The 16,985-nt window shown below is 38.1% G+C and overlaps 1 protein-coding gene across 3 annotated transcripts in view; it reads left to right on the forward strand.

Moving 5' to 3' along the window:
- Positions 1 to 5,026: 5,026 nt before the first annotated feature.
- PALS1 (protein associated with LIN7 1, MAGUK p55 family member) overlaps positions 5,027 to 16,985 on the forward strand; it is a 156,831-nt gene continuing 144,872 nt past the window's right edge. For all 3 annotated transcript variants that reach the window (XM_077122769.1, XM_077122771.1, XM_077122770.1), the window contains exon 1: positions 5,027 to 5,184. The gene's annotated coding sequence lies outside the window, so the exon portion shown is untranslated. The remainder of the gene's footprint in view (positions 5,185 to 16,985) is intronic.

The following is a 16,985-nucleotide window of genomic DNA, read 5'->3' on the forward strand; positions in this document are numbered from 1 at the left end:
AAATGAAAGCAACCAGGGATCCCAGTGGCCCTCGGGAAGAGATCCCTACTGAGTGGTCAGCAGTCCTGAGAGTGTATACCCTCACAGAATTAGTAGAACTAATAGTTCTACTATTAGTAGAACTACTATTAGTAGAATAGAATTAGTAGAAAAGTGTAAACAAAAGGGCCAAGCGGGGATAGCCTCTTGGTTATTAAGATTTTGGCACATAGGGGGAGTTGGTATTATGCTTTCAGGAGGGGAAATGGCAAAAACGGCTAGCGTAACTACATATGCTTCTTTTCATCAGTGACTTTACCAGATACAGCTAAGGGATATTTGTTATCTATGAAAAATCATTATCTTTGGAAAAATTGCAGAATATAATCAGAGAATTGGGAAAGAAGCATGCAGCATATGTTGACCACTTTTGTGGACCTGGTGGTGAGCTGTTTGTGGCCAGTATAAAGGATAAAACACTTTAAACCCCAGCTCCAGCCGAAGCCCACTAGTTCCCCAGGTGGCACAGGCAATAGCACACGTGGATGAAATGGAAGGAATATGGTCAAAAAAGGGTAAGGAAAGTAACTAAAGAGACCTCACAAGGAAAAGAAGCAGAGGAGACCTGTATGTGTAAGCAATTATGGGCTGATTTAATTGTCATACGTACCTCAATAGAAAAAAATAAACAACCTAATGCTGTTTTAGTAGGATTCTAGCAAAAACTGCCTAAGGAAAATACATATAAGCCTCTGCCTACCTCTAAATCTGTGCTATTAGCCTCTTACACTGTTGGTGGGAATGTAAAATGGTGCAGCTTCTGAGGAAAACAGTTTGGTGGTTCCTCAAAATTTAAATATAGAATTACCATATGATCCAGAAACCCCGCTTCTTGGTGTATTCCCAAAAGAAATGAAAACAGGGATTTGAACAGCTATCTGTACACTAAGGTTTATTGACACACTAATCACCACAACCAAAAGGTGGAAGCCACTTAAATGTCTATCGGTGGATAAATGGACAAAGTATGGTATATAGAGAGAATGGAATATTATTCAGCCATAAAAAGGAAGGAAGTTCTGATACGTGCTGCTACCTGGATGGATTTTGAAGACATCGTGTTGAGTGAAAGAAGCCAGATACAAAAGGACAAATATGGTAGGATTTCACTTTCACAAAATACCTAGAAGAAGCAAATTCATAGAAACAGAAAGTAAATTACAGATTACAGGGGTTGGGAGAGGGGTAGTGGAATGGAGAGTTATTGCTTAGTGGGGACAGAGTTTCTGTTGTGGGTGATGAAAATTTTGGTTTGGGTGATGGTTGTAGTATAATATTGTGACTAGCACATGAAAGGGGTTGAAATGGAAAATTTGGAGTTGTGTATATGTTACCACAATAAAAATTGAAAAGAAAATTTCTGTTAAGAGGGAGTTTTGGGAGAGATAGAAGAAGCATTAGGAACAGCGAATTTAGATGACTCTGGAGTTCAGCACAGTAACAGATGTTCACATATCAATAAGAATTAAAGCAGTAGTTGAAATTTGTCACACAAACAAAATAGAAATTTCATTGGGAGTTTGGTGAGGAAAAGATATGGGTAATTTTATAGCACTCTTTTAAAGGAGAACAAACTTGATTTCCTCTGTTTCTTGGTGTACAGCCTTGGTCCTTCCTTCAGTAGAAAATTTTCCAAGCTCCAAGTTTACCTACTCCTCTCTACATTATAAAATTTCTCATGAAAAACCTTGTGGCTGATGTTCCTTTTATCTAGGGTATGGACAGATGAGTCAAAAATATGATTAACAAATAAATAAAAGGGGGACAAAGGTTAAAATAAATTGGTAGATGGAAATACTAGTGGTCAGTGAAAGGGAGGGGTGAGGGCTATGTGATGTGTGAAATTTTTCTTTTATCTTTTTAATTTCTTTTTCTGGAGAGATGCAGATGTTCTAAAAAATGATCATGGTGATGAATATACAACTGTGTGATGATATTGCGTGCCATTGATTGTACACCATGTATGGAATGTTTGTACGTTAAGAATGTATGCTAAGATTTATCAATTAAAAAAATTTCTCATGAATCATTTTTATCTGTCTATATACCCCAGTCTAAAACAAGACCAGACACAAGAAGGGTACACAATAAAAGTGTGATAAATGACTGATTCCTAAATATTGAATTCTTGCCCTGATGTCATTGTTGGCTACTTGCTGCTTGCATAATAAATCCATACTTCTTTTCTCGGTGCACTTCTTTTAGTGGTTCAAATTCATAAAGACTTTTGTGTCTATTTGTTTTTTAAGCCATGTATAATATTTTTCCTATTATGTTGCTACGTTAGTAGTAGTTTATTGTCTGTCTGCTCCATTCCCCTTAAGATAGTAAAGCTTCTCCTGGCATAAAACCTTTTTTTCTCTAAATCCACAAAACACCTTCTTTTAAATCCCCCCCCCCCCTTTTATTGCCTTGTGTTTTGGCTACATGTGTACTTGTCTCATCTTGTCCTTTTTCCCACCTTACTGTAAACAACTCTGGGGCAAGGACTGTCAATTCATGTTTCAACTCTCTACCACACAGTTGCTCAGTATGTATTTTTGGAGGTAATGAGTGAATATATATTAAAGTCAGTAGAGTTGAATGGCATTGCCCTGTACTGAATGATACTGATGCTGACTGCACACAGTGAGAGCTTCCATTCCACACGGCGACAGGTGCCTGCTATTCTTAGCTTAGGGACATACGATTTTTAACTAGATTTATGAAAGGTTAAGGAGTACAACAAAAAAAAAATCAATATAATAATAACCAAACCCAATTAAATTAGAAAAGTTCATGAATTGTTGGTTTTCTGATTCCTTTCTTTTAGATATTTATTAATATTAATTAATAATTAATAGCTGCTCATTTTTTTGTTGTTTCTTAACTTCTCTTATATTTGAGTCAGTGAGTATTCTGCTTTTAATTTACATTTACATTCTCCAATCATCTGTTTCATGCAATTTTTTTTTTTGCATGGGCAGGCACCGGGAATCAAACTTGGGTCTTCGTATTTCATGCAATTATAAGTGTGAGGACCCAGGGCCCAGGTCCTGTCCTCTCCTCCATTAGAGAATAAGTCACTCTGCATGCAGCTGCCCACATGACCTGGACACACATTAAAGATCATCAGACCCCCTGAGGGGGAAAAGAATGTCATTAAAACTCCCCTTGCCTAATCAAATCTCTGGAAACTGTGCTTAATCTCCACTGTCACACACTGTGGACCTGAACCTTTCTAAGTCCCTCCTGCGGCACTCCTCCCTGTCCCTTTTGCAGGAAACACTGACTTCCATTTCCCTAACTGCTCCCATTGGGAAGAATCTTCTCCTGTTCCGAAGTTCCAAATTAAACTCACGGGTAACTCCATGTCAGTGTGTTCTTTGGTCTTGGGGCTAAATTGGGTTGGAACAATAAGTGATGTAGCTATTAATTCAGTTTATGAAAACCTGGCTTTTTTTTTCAGAGGTAGTAAAAGCAAAGGGATAAAATGCACTTACTTAAGGACTTTGCATATTACAGTGAATGGTAAAACTGAGATTTCAGACCTGTGGAAGATGGCTGAAGTGCAATATTGTTTTCCCCAAACCTTTAATGAAGTAAAATTACATGACATTTAATTACATAAATGTGTAATAGGGGTTGTTGGCAGGTCATGGATTAATGATGCCAAGACGAGGAAGGAGGAAAGGTATTTACTATGGTTATTCTACACCATACACTTGATTTTACAGCTTGGCTTTCACTACTCACCCACAACACTTAATTGTAAATTTCCCAGAGTGACTCAGTGGGCAAAGTGCCTTGTGCCAGGGGTGAACCACAACTGTTCTGATGGAATGCAGATCTGAGTTGAAGATGACAGAAACATCTGGGAAAGGGCGGTGCCATGGTGGCTCAGCGGCGGAAATCTCGCCTGCCATGCCGGAGGCCCGGGTTTGATTCCCGGTGCCTGCCCATGCAAAAGAAAAAAAAAAATTCTGGGACGGTCAGGACGATGTTTTGCTTAGTTCAGGGCACCACAGTTCACTGGTAATAGGGCATCCAGTGAAAGGGGAAGAAAGTGAAAATAATGACTTGGGGATATTGGAGCAGAAAAACACGGTGGAAGGAAATGAGGAAGGACATGATAATTGATGTATCAGAAGGGCTTGAAGGAGGATTGGAAACCACGAGTTTAGAAAGTGATCGAAAGGATAGAAAGGCAGATTTCGGCCTAATAGGAGAGGTTGATTAATAGAACTGTTCAAAAGAGGGACAGGGTGGCTCAGGATGTAAAGTTCTTGATTACTGTCGAAGCAGACACCATGTTTAATTTTGTCACCCCTTATTTATTTTTTCTTTGAGGGATTTTTTTGAATGCAATTTTACTGCGATATATTCACGCGCCACACAATCTATCCAAAGTATACAATCAGTGGCTCACTGTATCATCACTTAGTTGTGTATTCATCAGCACAACCAATTTTAGAACGTCCCTCAATTTCTTAAGCAAAGATTATGGGACGTGCTTGAAGGACTGAGCTATCTCCTCCGAGAACATTAGATTTTCTCTGGGTGACGAAACTCAGCCAGGGAAAGAAAAGCCAGGCGCTGTAGAACTTTTAGGCCGCCCCCCACACACACACCCCCGCTGCACCTCAAGAACCCTCACGTCCATAACCGCAGGTTAACCCGCACATAGAAATCCAGGTAAAATCTGACGCTCGCGAGCCCGAAACAGTTCTCCTTTTATACCGAGAGGCGGCGAGTGCGCGCCACCCGCCGCCGGGAGCCGCAGAGCCGTCCAATGAGCTGGCGCTCTCTCCTCGCCGGGCTCGGGATTGGGCGGGCCACGCCAGCCTCTCGGCCTGGCAGCGGGCGGGGCGCGCCGGGGAGCGGCCGGGATAGGCGCGCCCTCTTCGCCTGAGTCCCGGGGGCGCGTGCGCGGTCTCGCCGCGGCCGCGGGCGCCGGTCTCGCGCGGTCTCGAGGTGGAGTCACTGGCGGCTGCTACGCGAAGGAGGCTGGCGGCGGGGCGGGGCGGGGACTAAGGATTGTGAGGTGGGGAATCGGGAGTTTCTGGATTCTTTATCCGGTATTTTAAGGAACGCCGGAGGGTTGACGCTTCTGCAGTGTTTGAGGAGCGGCCAGGGTGGTAGAGTCGGCGGCTACGCCGCGCGGAGGTAAGTGGGAGACGGGCCGCGGCTCCGTGTGGAGATCTTAATCAACAGGTTCCCTTCAGCACGGCGGGGGAGGGGCAGCCGGCCTCGCGCCCTCCCCCCAGCACGCCGCGCTCGGGCCCGGGCGGGTCCCGGGGCTGCTCCGCCGGCTGCTACAGGCAGTGGGAGCCGCCGCGGTGGAGGGCGTGAGCTCAACCTTTGTCCCTCGGAGGAGCGCTGCCTGCGCAGTGCCCGCTCCCTCTGCCCTGGCGGGGGATGCACCTCCGCAGGGGCTCTTGTCCGCCTGGGTCGCAGGGGGCACGGCTTCGGGTCCCTGCGGTCTGCATCCCCGCCCTGGAGTTCGGACTCCTTGGACTCCTGGCCGGATCCGGGAGGTCGGTGTGGGGAACACCACTTTTCTTTAAAAGACAGAATATAGCCCAGCGTTTCGCTGTCTGACTCAGCTCCTGGTATTCAGCAGCTCGTTGCGTCTTTAAAACAAACACACAGTTCCTGCTTCCTTGTGGCCACTTTTTTAAAAAGCCTAATTTCGCTAAAGGTGTCTGATAATTTACTCTTAGATTGCAGGTGAGCTTTTGAAGCCTGTAAAATTGTAAACTACCTTTAACGGGAGACGCTTTAAACAATCTAGTAAATTATGTAACTTCCTAATAATAACTCACCTTCTGTTTAGTTGATTGACATACCGTAACGTGCATGAAATTTAAGTTTCGTTCGAAAGGTTTCCTTGGCAGTTCGCGCTACAATTAAAATCTGATAGCTGGGAGGTTTTTAGAAGTAGTATATAGTGGTTGTGTGTTTATCCCCGTACTCGATTAGAATTTTAAGAATTTATGTTTGAAAAGCTAATGGAAGAAGAATTTTGAAATTATGATTTGGTTGACAAGGTGAAAGGTTAATGTTTTTTTTATTTTAAAAAGGCGATATGATGTTTTAATGGTAGTATTCTAAATAATGCTTTTGAATTATACCAGATGTTAATAACCTAATAGATTCTGCAGTAGGAACAAATGATATATTAATTATTGGTGTCTTTGAAATGAAGTACTGGTGGTAATAAAAATTATTAAATAAGCTTTCTGGTGAACTACTCATTTTTTACTAGATCCTTGTGGACATAGCACGTTACAAATTTTGAAATGCTCTCTAAACTATTGTAAAGGCTGAAGCTGTTAAATTACAATGTAAAGCTTTACAGATGAAATGGGCAGAAGTACCAAAAGCAGTTAATTTTATCTTTGTAAACCTATTGAAGAAATCATACCATGTATATGAACATCTTTTGGCTAGCCAGATTTGAACTTGACAAGTGAAGGTGGACGCATTATCTATACCTATAACTTGTCATAGAATATTAAAGTGGGAGCATGTAAATAAGTTCTATTCAAAGGTGACCCAAGTCAGTACAATGGATTTAGCTGGCTTGGTTTTGTAATTTTTTTTGTTGTTGTTGCTCCTTTTGAATTATGATCGTGATTTAAAAATCTCATCACAGATATAACAAGAAATATGGTTCATTTTATATATTAATATACTAAGATGTTCTGTTTTTCTGTTTTCCATATATGTGGAAAAATAGTTTCTCAACATATATATTGTAGACTATAACGTTTATTTCTTTTGTATAATTTTGAATTTTACACTTTTTGAGTCATAGAATTGTTGAGCTGGAAGTAGTCTTAGTGATTATATAGCCTAATCTGTAATTTCCAGGAAAAAGAAAGTGAGGTTTGTAGAAGCTTAATAGCCCATAGTCTGATTGCTCATTAGTGGTGGAGTTGGGACTGAACACTAAAATGCTTGTTTCCAGGTTCCAAGTCCAGTGCAAGCCAGTGCTCTTTTCATTATATCCTGTTAAATAAACAAGCCAATAAGTTACCTTTCTTAAAAGCATATATGTAACTGGCAGTGTTGTTTCATTCCCTTATTCTGTTTTCTTTTTTAATAACCACTGACCACAATTTGTCCATTCCCCTGCTGAGGGTTTTTTTTCAGTTTCAAACTATGTTTAATGAATAGACTTGTGGGTGTATCCTTGAGCACATGTGTAAAGGTTGTCCTAGATATACCTACTTGCAAATGGAATTGCTGTATAATAGGTTGTGTGGTGGTTTGAAAGGATGTATGTCCCCTAGAAAAGCCATGTTTTCATCTAAATCCCATTTCATAAAGGCAGAATCAATTCTGTAAGTTTGAAACTGTAATCAGAGCATCTCCCTGGAGATGTGATTTAATCAAGAGCGGTTGTTAAACTGGATTAGGTAACGACATGTCTCCACCCATTTGGGTGGGTCTTGATAAATTTTTGGAGGAAACATTTTGGAGAGTGAAAGATGGAGAGAGAGCAGAGCAGAAGGCCATAGCCATGCGAAGCAGAGTCCACCAGCCAGCGACCTTTGGAGATGAAGAAGGAGCATGCCCCCCAGGGAGCTTCCTGAAGCAGGAAGCCAGGAGAAGAAGCTAACATTGAAGCCATGCTGGCCATGTGCCGTTCCAGATGAGAGAGGAACCCTGACCATGTTCACCATGTGCCTTTCCAGATGAGAGAGAAACTCTGACTGTGTTCACCATGTGCCTTCTCATTTGAGAGAGAAACCCTGAACTTCATGGGCCTTCTTGAACCAAGGTATCTTTCCCTGGATGCCTTAAATTGGGCATTTCTATAGACTTGTTTTAATTGGGGTACTTTCTTAGCCTTAGAAATGTAAACTAGCAACTTATTAAATTCCCCCTTTTAAAATCCATTCCATTTCTGGTATATTGCATTCCTGCAGCTAGCAAACCAGAACAGGTTGATACACATTTTTCAACTTTACTAGCCAAATTACCCTCTAAAATTCTACATTCCTTCCAGCAGTATTTAGTGCTGTGGTTTCTCATCTTTGCCCACACTAAAGATTTTAATTTTGTTTTTAATCTACATGAAGTGAAATTTAATTCTTTTTGGTTTGCAATTGTTTTGGCCCATGCATAAAGAGCTCTGCAACCATTCTCACAATCAAAATACAGAACAGTTTTATTACCTAAAAGTTCCTTGTGCTACCCTATTGTAGTCAACCCTCTCCTTACCTATAACCCTTGACAACCAATGATCTGTTGTCTTTCCCTATGGTATTGTCTTTTTCTTTAATGTCACATCAATGGAATCATACAGTATGGAGCCTTTTGAGTCTGGCTTCTTAGCATTATGCATTGAAGATTCATCTATGCTGTTGAATGTATCAGCAATTCTTATCATTTCACTTGGGTAAGCATCTAGGAGTGGTATTGCTGGGTCACGTGGTATGTGTATGTTTAACTTTATTTTAAAAACTCTGTGGCAGGACCTAGAGATGACCTAATTTCCAGAACCTCTGAATATTAGATTGCATGGCAAAGGGGATTAAGGGTGCAAGTGGAATTAAGGCTGCTAATCAGACAACTTTAAGATAGGAAGATTGTTCTGCATTATCCCAGGGGACCCGATATAATCACAAGGGTCCTTAAAGGGGGAAGAGGCAGGCAGAAGAGTAGAATCAGAAAGAGAGATTTAACAATCAGAAGCAGAGCCAGAGAGATGCTACATTGCTGGCTTTGAAGACGGAGGAAAGGAACTCCAAGTCAAGGAGTGTCGCCGCCTCTACAAGCTGGAAAAGGCAAGAAAGTGGCCAGACTTTCCAGAAAGGAATGTAGCCCTGCTGATAGCTTTATTTTTAAGCCCATGGAACCTCTGTTAGATTTCTAATCTAAGCAAAACTTCTAATCTAAAAAAAAAGATAAGATAATAGATTTGTGTTGTTCTAACCACTAAATTTGTGGTAATTTTTTAATGGCAGCATAAGAAACTAATACACTGTCAAACTGTTTTCCAAAGTGGCTGTTTTCTCTTTGTACCCCACTAATGAAGTATGAGAGTTTTAGTTTCTTCACATCCTCATCAGCACTGGATATTACTATTTTTAAAAACCATTCAATAGGTATGTAGTAGTACTTCATTGTAGTTTTAATTTGCATTTCTCTAATGACTAATGTTGTTGAGCATCTTTTCCTGAGCTTGTTTGCCAAATCTTTAAAATGTCCAAATCTTCTGCCCGTTTTTAAATAGGATTATTTGATTCCTTGTTGTCAAGTTTTGGGAGTTATATTTTGCCCTTTGTCCTTTGTCCGATATGTAGTTTGCAGAGATTTTCTCCCAGTCTCTGGTTTGCCTAAAGAGTGTCTTTTGGAGCACAGAAGTTTTACGTTTTGATGAAATCCAACTTATCTTTTTTTTTTTTTCACTTTTGGTATTGTATCTAAGAACTCTTTTCCTAACCCAAGGGTCACAAAAATTTTCTCCTATGTTTTCTTCTAGTAGTTTATATTTTATGTTTAGGTCTCTGATCCATTTTGAGTTAATTTTTATATGAAGTATGGATTGTTTCATTTATTTTTTCTCTAATTGTTCCATGACCACTTGTCAAAAAGATTTTTCTTTCTCCATCAAATTACCTTTGTCTCTGTCAAAAATCATTTGACTGTATTTGTGTGCATCTGTTCTAGACTCTTGTGTTCCCATTGATCTGTGTTTCTGTCCTTTTGCTAATACAGCACTGTCTTGTTAACTGTAGCTTTAAAATAAGTCCTGAAATCAGTTAACATGAATACTCCAACTTTAACTTATTCACAGTTGTTTTGGCTATTTTATTTCTTTTGCCTTTCCATGTAAATTTTAGAATAGATTTGCTGATATCCACAGAAAACATTCTGCTGGTGATTTGATTGGGATTAGGCTAATCTGTAAATCAATTTGAGGATAATTGCTGTCTTAACAGTATTGAGACTTCCAATATATGGAAATAACATTTTTATCCATTTATTTGCATTTTTCATGTCTTTCATTAGTATCGTGTAGCTTTCAGCATTCAAGATTCTGCATATATGTTTTTAAGATTTTTACCTAAATTTTTCCAATTTTGGTCCTATTTTAAATGGTAATTTTTAAAAACGTCACTTTTTGAATGTTAGTATATAGCAGTTATTTGTTACTTATATATAGAAATGCAAGAAATTTTTGTATATTGACTTTGTATCCTGAGTCACTCATTTACTAGTTCTAAGAGATTTTGTGTTTTCTTTTCCAGATTTGGAATTTTCTAAGTAGACAGTCATATCATCTATGAATATTTCCTCCTATATAGTCCATATGCGTTTTCTGTTTTGACTTATTGCTATTGGCTAGGACTTCCAGTGCAATTTTGAAAATAAGTGATGAGAGAAAACATCCTTACCTCGTTCATAATCTTAAAGGGAAAGCATTCAGTTTTCCACTTTTAAAATATCTTAACTGTAGGGATTTTTTGTAGATTGCTCTCATCAGGTTAATGAAACTTTCTTCTGTTCCTAGGTTGCTGAGAGTTGTTACCCTGAATAGATGTTGAATTTTTTCTTTCTGTATCTGTTTAGATGGTCATGTGTTTTTTTTTCTTAAATTATTAGTATAATGAATGTGCTGGTTTGAAATGATGTATGTACCCCAGGAAAGCCATGTTTTAATTCTAATCCCATTTTGTAAAGGTAGCAGTTTCTTCTAATCCCTATTCAGTACTGTATGGTTGAAACTAATTAGATCATCTCCCTGGAGGTGTGATTTAATCAAGAGTGTTTGTTGAGTTGGATTAGCTGGAGGCGTGTCTCCATCCATTTGAATGGGTCTTGGTTAGTTTCTGGAGTCCTATAGAAGAGGAAATATTTTGGAGAATCAGGGAGATTCGGAGGGAGCAGAGAATGCTGCAGCACCACCAAGCAAAGAGTCCATGAGCCAGCAACCTTTGCAGATGAAGAAAGAAAATGCCTCCCGGGGAGCTTCATGAAAGTGGAAGCCAGGAGAGAAAGCTAGCAGATGATGCTGTGCTTGCCATGTGCCTTTCCAGCCGAGAGAGAAGCCCTGATTGTGTTCACCATGTGCCTTCTCACTTGAGAGAGGAACCCTGAACTTCATCAGCCTACTTGAACCAAGGTATCTTTCCCTGGGTAGCTTAGATTGGACATTTCAATAGATTTGTGATTGGAACATTATCTCTGCCTTAGAACTGTAAACTAGCAACTTATTAAATTCCCCTTTTAAAAGCCGTTCCATTTTTGGTATATTGCATTCTGGCAACTTGCAACCTAGAACCGTGAATTACACCTGAAAGTTTTTAAAAGTTGAACTAGCCTTGCATTCTGGGAATTTTAAGTAAAAATTGGTTTGGATTGCTCTTCATTGGCTAATATACATTAACATTTATTTTTTAAAATGAAGATGGAAACTTAAAAATAAGCTTTTGTAAACTAAAGTGCTTTATGATAAAGTCAGGGAAGATGTGATATTTGTTAACAGTTATATAAACTTTACATGTTGGAAGGATTTATATTTTCTTGATCGATTCTGGAATTTGTAGACTATACCACCTGAGGACTCTTATTTAAAATTAGTAAATGAAGAAAGAAAGAAAATGTTATTTGTATCACTGTACTTAATCATCTCTCACATTAAGTTAATTTAGGTAAGTTGTTGAAATGAATTTGAATAGTGAAGTGTCTTTTGAGTGACCAGGAAAGATTTAATTTGGACATGTTTATTTATAAAAACAGTGGAAGTTTTTAAAAAGTCAGGCACCTTCCTCACACCAGAAAATCAACTTCAGGCCCTTGACTAATCAGTCGATGTTCAGTTTGGTCAGAGTAGAATGACTTCATTGAATGTATTAGAGAAATAGAGAAGTGTGAAGTGAAATATAAAATAAAGTACTTGTAAGGAAAAGCCAGACTCTATTTTGTGTTGTACTGAAAATGTTCTTTCATGAAAAATATGGATGTCCTGTAAAAGTACACATGCCCATTAAATATATTTTCTCTATTTGAATTGTGACACATTTTTCTTCATCAAGTCTGATGACTACATTAGACAGTTTATGAAGAGTAAGTTTCAGTAACTTCATAATCAACCTGTTTTAAATTCTATCATTTTTATACGTTTGGGTTTATCACATGATCTAACTTTTATAAAAATTCAATGTTCTAGTTTGCTAGCTGCCGGAATGCAGTGTACCAGAAGCGAAACGGCTTTTAACAAGGGGAATTTAATGAGTTGCTGGTTTACAGTTCTAAGGCCAAAAAAGTGCCCCAATTAAAACAAGTCCATAGAAATGTCCAATCAAAGGCATCCAGGGAAAGATACCTTGGTTCAAGAAGGCCGATGAAGTTCAGGGATTCTCTCTCAAGTGAGAAGGCACATGGCGAATACAGTCAGGGCTTCTCTCTCGGCTGGAAAGGCACATAGTGAACGGCGTCATCTGCTAGTGTCTTCTCCTGGCTTCCGGTTCCATGAAGCTCCCCGGGAGGCATTTTCCTTCTTCATCTCCAAAGGTTGCTGGCTGAAGGACTCTTTGCTTCGTGGTGCTGCAGCATTCTCTGCTCTCTCTGAATCTCTCTCCCCAAAATGTTTCCTCTTTTATAGGACTTCAGAGACTAATCAAGACCCATGTCGTCACCTAATCCAGTTTAACAACCACTCTTGACTAAATCACATCAACCAGGGAGATGATCTCAATACAGTTTCAAATATACAGTATTGAATAGGGATTATTCTACCTTTATGAAATGGGATTTATATTAAAACGTGGCTTTTCTTAGGGGACATACTTCCTTTCAAACCAGCACATTCAAGTAATTTGGCCTTTGGTCTCATACCTTGAAAACTCTTTCTTAGGTTAATAGTTATCTCAAAGATCTTAAACATTGAGATTTTGAGGTCTTTAAGAGATTTTTGGCTTCTTTGATCATTTTAGGCAGTTGTTGACTGCTTTCACTAACGGGCCAGATAGTAAATATTTTTAGGCTTTCAGGCCTCATCTCTTATGTTGTAAGTATTCAGCTTTGCTTTTTTAGTGCAAAAGCAGCAAAACAATGAATCTGTGTTCAGATAAAACATTATTTATAAAACAGACTGTGCCCAATTTGGCCCAGGGGTTTAGTTTACTGACCCTTGCTTTAAGGCAAAAAAAAATAAAATCAGCAGGAGAAATGAAAATGGTTTTAGTAATCTAGTGGAAAGAGCCTTGATGTCAGCAGACTTGGATAATTATCCCGTGCCTTAATTCTAGGCCAACCCATACTTTCTTCATGTGTAGCATGCAGCCGCCTCTGAGAGTGATTGACAAGGCTAAAATAAAGTATGGAAGTCACCTAGCAAAAAGGCCTACACAGTTGATACTTAAGTATTTACTTCTCCCCTCTTTGTTTCAGGGTTGTGCAATTCTTTGTAACAAATTGACAGATTGGGGTGATTAAGAAGGGTCAGGATTTTTACAATTTGCAGCATGTCTAATGTGTTATTCCAAGTACTGAAATTATAATTCTTTGTTTATATTTACATCTAAGTGGCCTTTTATTTTTACATGGGCAGGCACCGGAAATTGAACCCGGGTCCTCTGGCATGGGAGGCAAGCATTCTTGCCTGCTGAAACACTGTGGCCCACCCTAAGTGGCCATTTTTATTGTGATATTTAGGTATAAGTTAATGCAACTGCCTGGCTTCACAATAGTGTCAGAAACAATGTAAAAAACTGAGAATTTGTTTTGAAACATGAGTTTTTATTTTGAGAATTTTACATTGTCAGGCAGGAAAAAAGTTTGGTTATGTCACTAAAAATGTACTGTTTTGATTTGACCTAAGAAGTAGGCTTTTTATATTTTATTGTTTCCATAGTTTACATTTTAATTACCATGTGTTTCAGAAGTGCCTTTAGGACTGCCTGATTTTAAAAAAATAATGATTGAGTACCTCTAAAGAGTTCACTGAGCTAGGTGCTGTACTAGGATTTGATTGCACTTAATATCCATTTTCAGGTATTCATTTTTAAGTTATATTTGGAATATAAATGAAGTTTCAAAGAGTTGTTTTTCTTCCTTTCTGAATTTTTGTCAATACAGAACTGGACTAGAGATTTTAACTCCTCCCAGCCCACTCTTAATTTGGAGTTCTTCACATATCAGAGGCAGAGATGCCCGGATAGGTGGCTATTAGAACAATCTTGCCCTAGTAGTTAGTGACAGAACTGGAGTTGAATCTCAGTCACCAGATCCTTCATGCACCATTGCCTAGTTTGCTAGCTTTGGTGTTACCTGCCTCTGGACTCAGAAATCTAGTTTTTCTTTGTCCAGGTCTTCTATATTCCTCCTGAAGCTTAAACAAGCTGTTGCAAATTTTATGAAGAAAATGTTATATTATTCAAATACAGTTAGAACCTTGAATACAAGTGTGTTATACTTCTTTTTTGGCATTGTTGCTCTCAACTCTTCTGTACTTTAATTTCTCATGCTATGGATCTTGCTTACATATGTATGACTGTAAATTTTGGCTTTTCTTACTGTCCAAAAACAATGTGAAAAAAAAAACTCTTGTTATTTTTAAGCAGATGAAAAAATGTACTATATTATCTGTGTGATAGTCATGTGTAAGAAACTGGTTTTTCTTTGTTCTATAAGCAGGCATCATGATGTTTACATAGTTTTCCCCGTCTCAAATTTCCTAACTGCCCATATAGAAAATTGCAGATAAATAGTTGAATAATTACGATGTGTGATACTCTGTACAGGGTACAGAAAAGTATTAGCAAGGTCATTGCCCTCAAAGGTCTGGCTTTGGAATATGTATGAACACTTCCTTAGAGACCAGGTTTTATTCAAGAGAGATTGTTTATAATTTAGTTGTTTGAAACTTGGGACAGAATCACAGAATTGCTCAAATGATATGCAAATGAGTTTTAGGATTATACTCAAATGTTGTAAAACCTATTTGTAGTGCCTTTGCTTGAATAGCTTTTTTTTTCTTTAAGAATATGCCACAGTTTATTTACCCATATTACTGTTGGTGGACCTGTGAGTTTTGGTTATCATGAATAGTGTTACCATGAATATCCTGGTCAGACATCTATCATGGTCATATGTGCATGTGTTTCTCTAGGGCTGTGCTCTCCATAGTATGATAGTATGGTAAATTATGTGACTATAAATTTAAATGAGCTAAAATTAAAAATTAATTTCCTCAGTTCACTAGCCACATTCTGAATGCCTAATAGCCATATGTGGCTACTGGCTGTATTACTGCACTGTGTAGGTGTTGAACTTTACAATTATTGCAGAAAGATCTGTTAGGCAGCATTGTTGTAAGACATGTATTTAGGAATGAATTGCTGGATGATAGGGTATGTTTGTATTCAACCTGAGTAGACAATGCCAAACTTTCAGCATGTTTCATTTTACCAATTAATATATACTACCAGCAGCAAACTATTGAGTTTCATTTTTTGTGCTTTCTTTTCCATACTTGGTATTGTAAGTTTTTTTTTTTTAACTTAATTTGAAATACAGATAAACAGAAAGTTGCGAAGATATTACAGAGAGGTTCCTCTTACCTTTTTATCACTCTTCTAGAATGGTTACGTTTTACATACCTATAGTTCACTATCAACTAGGAAATTGACATTAGTACAGTGTCTGTGTATTTATAGTTCTGTGTCACTGTATCACAATTGTAGATTCTTGTAACCATCCCTGCAATCAAGACACAAAACTATTTTGTCGCTGTAAAGATCTCCGTTCTGCTGTTGCTTTATAGTTATACCTGCTTCCCTCTCTCCCACCATCCCTAATCCCTGTAACCACTGATCTTTTCTCAATCTCTATAATTTTGTCATTTTGTGGATGTCTCATAAATAGAATTATATAACATTTGATTTTTAAATTTTTTTTAGCATATGACTTTTGAGGTTGGCTTTTTCACTTAGCCCTTGAGATCCATGTTATTGTAAGTAGCAATAATTGGTTCGTTTTTATTGCTGAGTAGTATTCCACTGGTATAAATGTACCGGTTTGTTTTACCATTGATCTATTAAAGGGCATTTTGACTTTGAATTTGGGTTATATGAAGTTGCTATGAACATTCATGTACAGGTTTTTGTGTGGACATAAGTTTTCATTTCTCTGGGATAAATGCCTAGGAATGTTTGATGGATTGATACTATTTTCCATGCCAAATTATTTCCCAGAATAATTGTACCATTTTACATTCTACCAGCAATGCACAGGAAATTGTGTTTCTCCACAAATTTGTCAGCATTTGGTATTGTTGCTTAAAAAATTTTTTTTAGCTGTTCAATTAGTTATAGTGATACCTCATTATTCTCTTAATTTTCATTTCCCTAATGGTTAGTGATTTTGAACATCATTTCATATGCTTATTTGCCGTCTATATGTATTTTTCAGTGAAATGTCTGTTTTCCTTTATCCATTTCTAATTAGACTATTTGTTTATTTTTATTTTGAGTTTTAAGAGTTCTTTATATATTCTAGATATGAGTCTTTAATCGGATAAGTGGTTTGCAAAGATTTTTTCCCTGTCCATGTCTTGCCTTTTCATCTTCATAACAGTTACTTTTGAAGTACAGAAGTTCTGAATTTTGATGAAGTCCAATTTATCAGTCTTTTCTTTTTTGCATCTCAGTTTTGGTATTTTATCGTAACTCTTTTCTTAACCCAAGGTCACAAAAATTCCTGTGTTTTCTTAACAGTTTTATATTTTATATGTAGGGCTCTACTCCATTTTGAGTTAAGTTGAAGTGTGAGGTATGGGTGAAGTTTCATTTATTTGTCCAATTAGTTGATGAGCATTTGTTGAAAAGACTGTCCTTTTCCATTGAATTGCCTTTGTCTTTTTGTCAGAAATCATTCCCCTGTATTTGTGTGGCTCTGTTTTGGACTCTATCATTAGATCTATCCTTTTCCTAATACCACACAGTCTA

The sequence above is a fragment of the Tamandua tetradactyla genome, chromosome 12, assembly GCF_023851605.1.
Source record: "Tamandua tetradactyla isolate mTamTet1 chromosome 12, mTamTet1.pri, whole genome shotgun sequence".
Classification (NCBI taxonomy): Eukaryota; Metazoa; Chordata; class Mammalia; order Pilosa; family Myrmecophagidae; genus Tamandua; species Tamandua tetradactyla.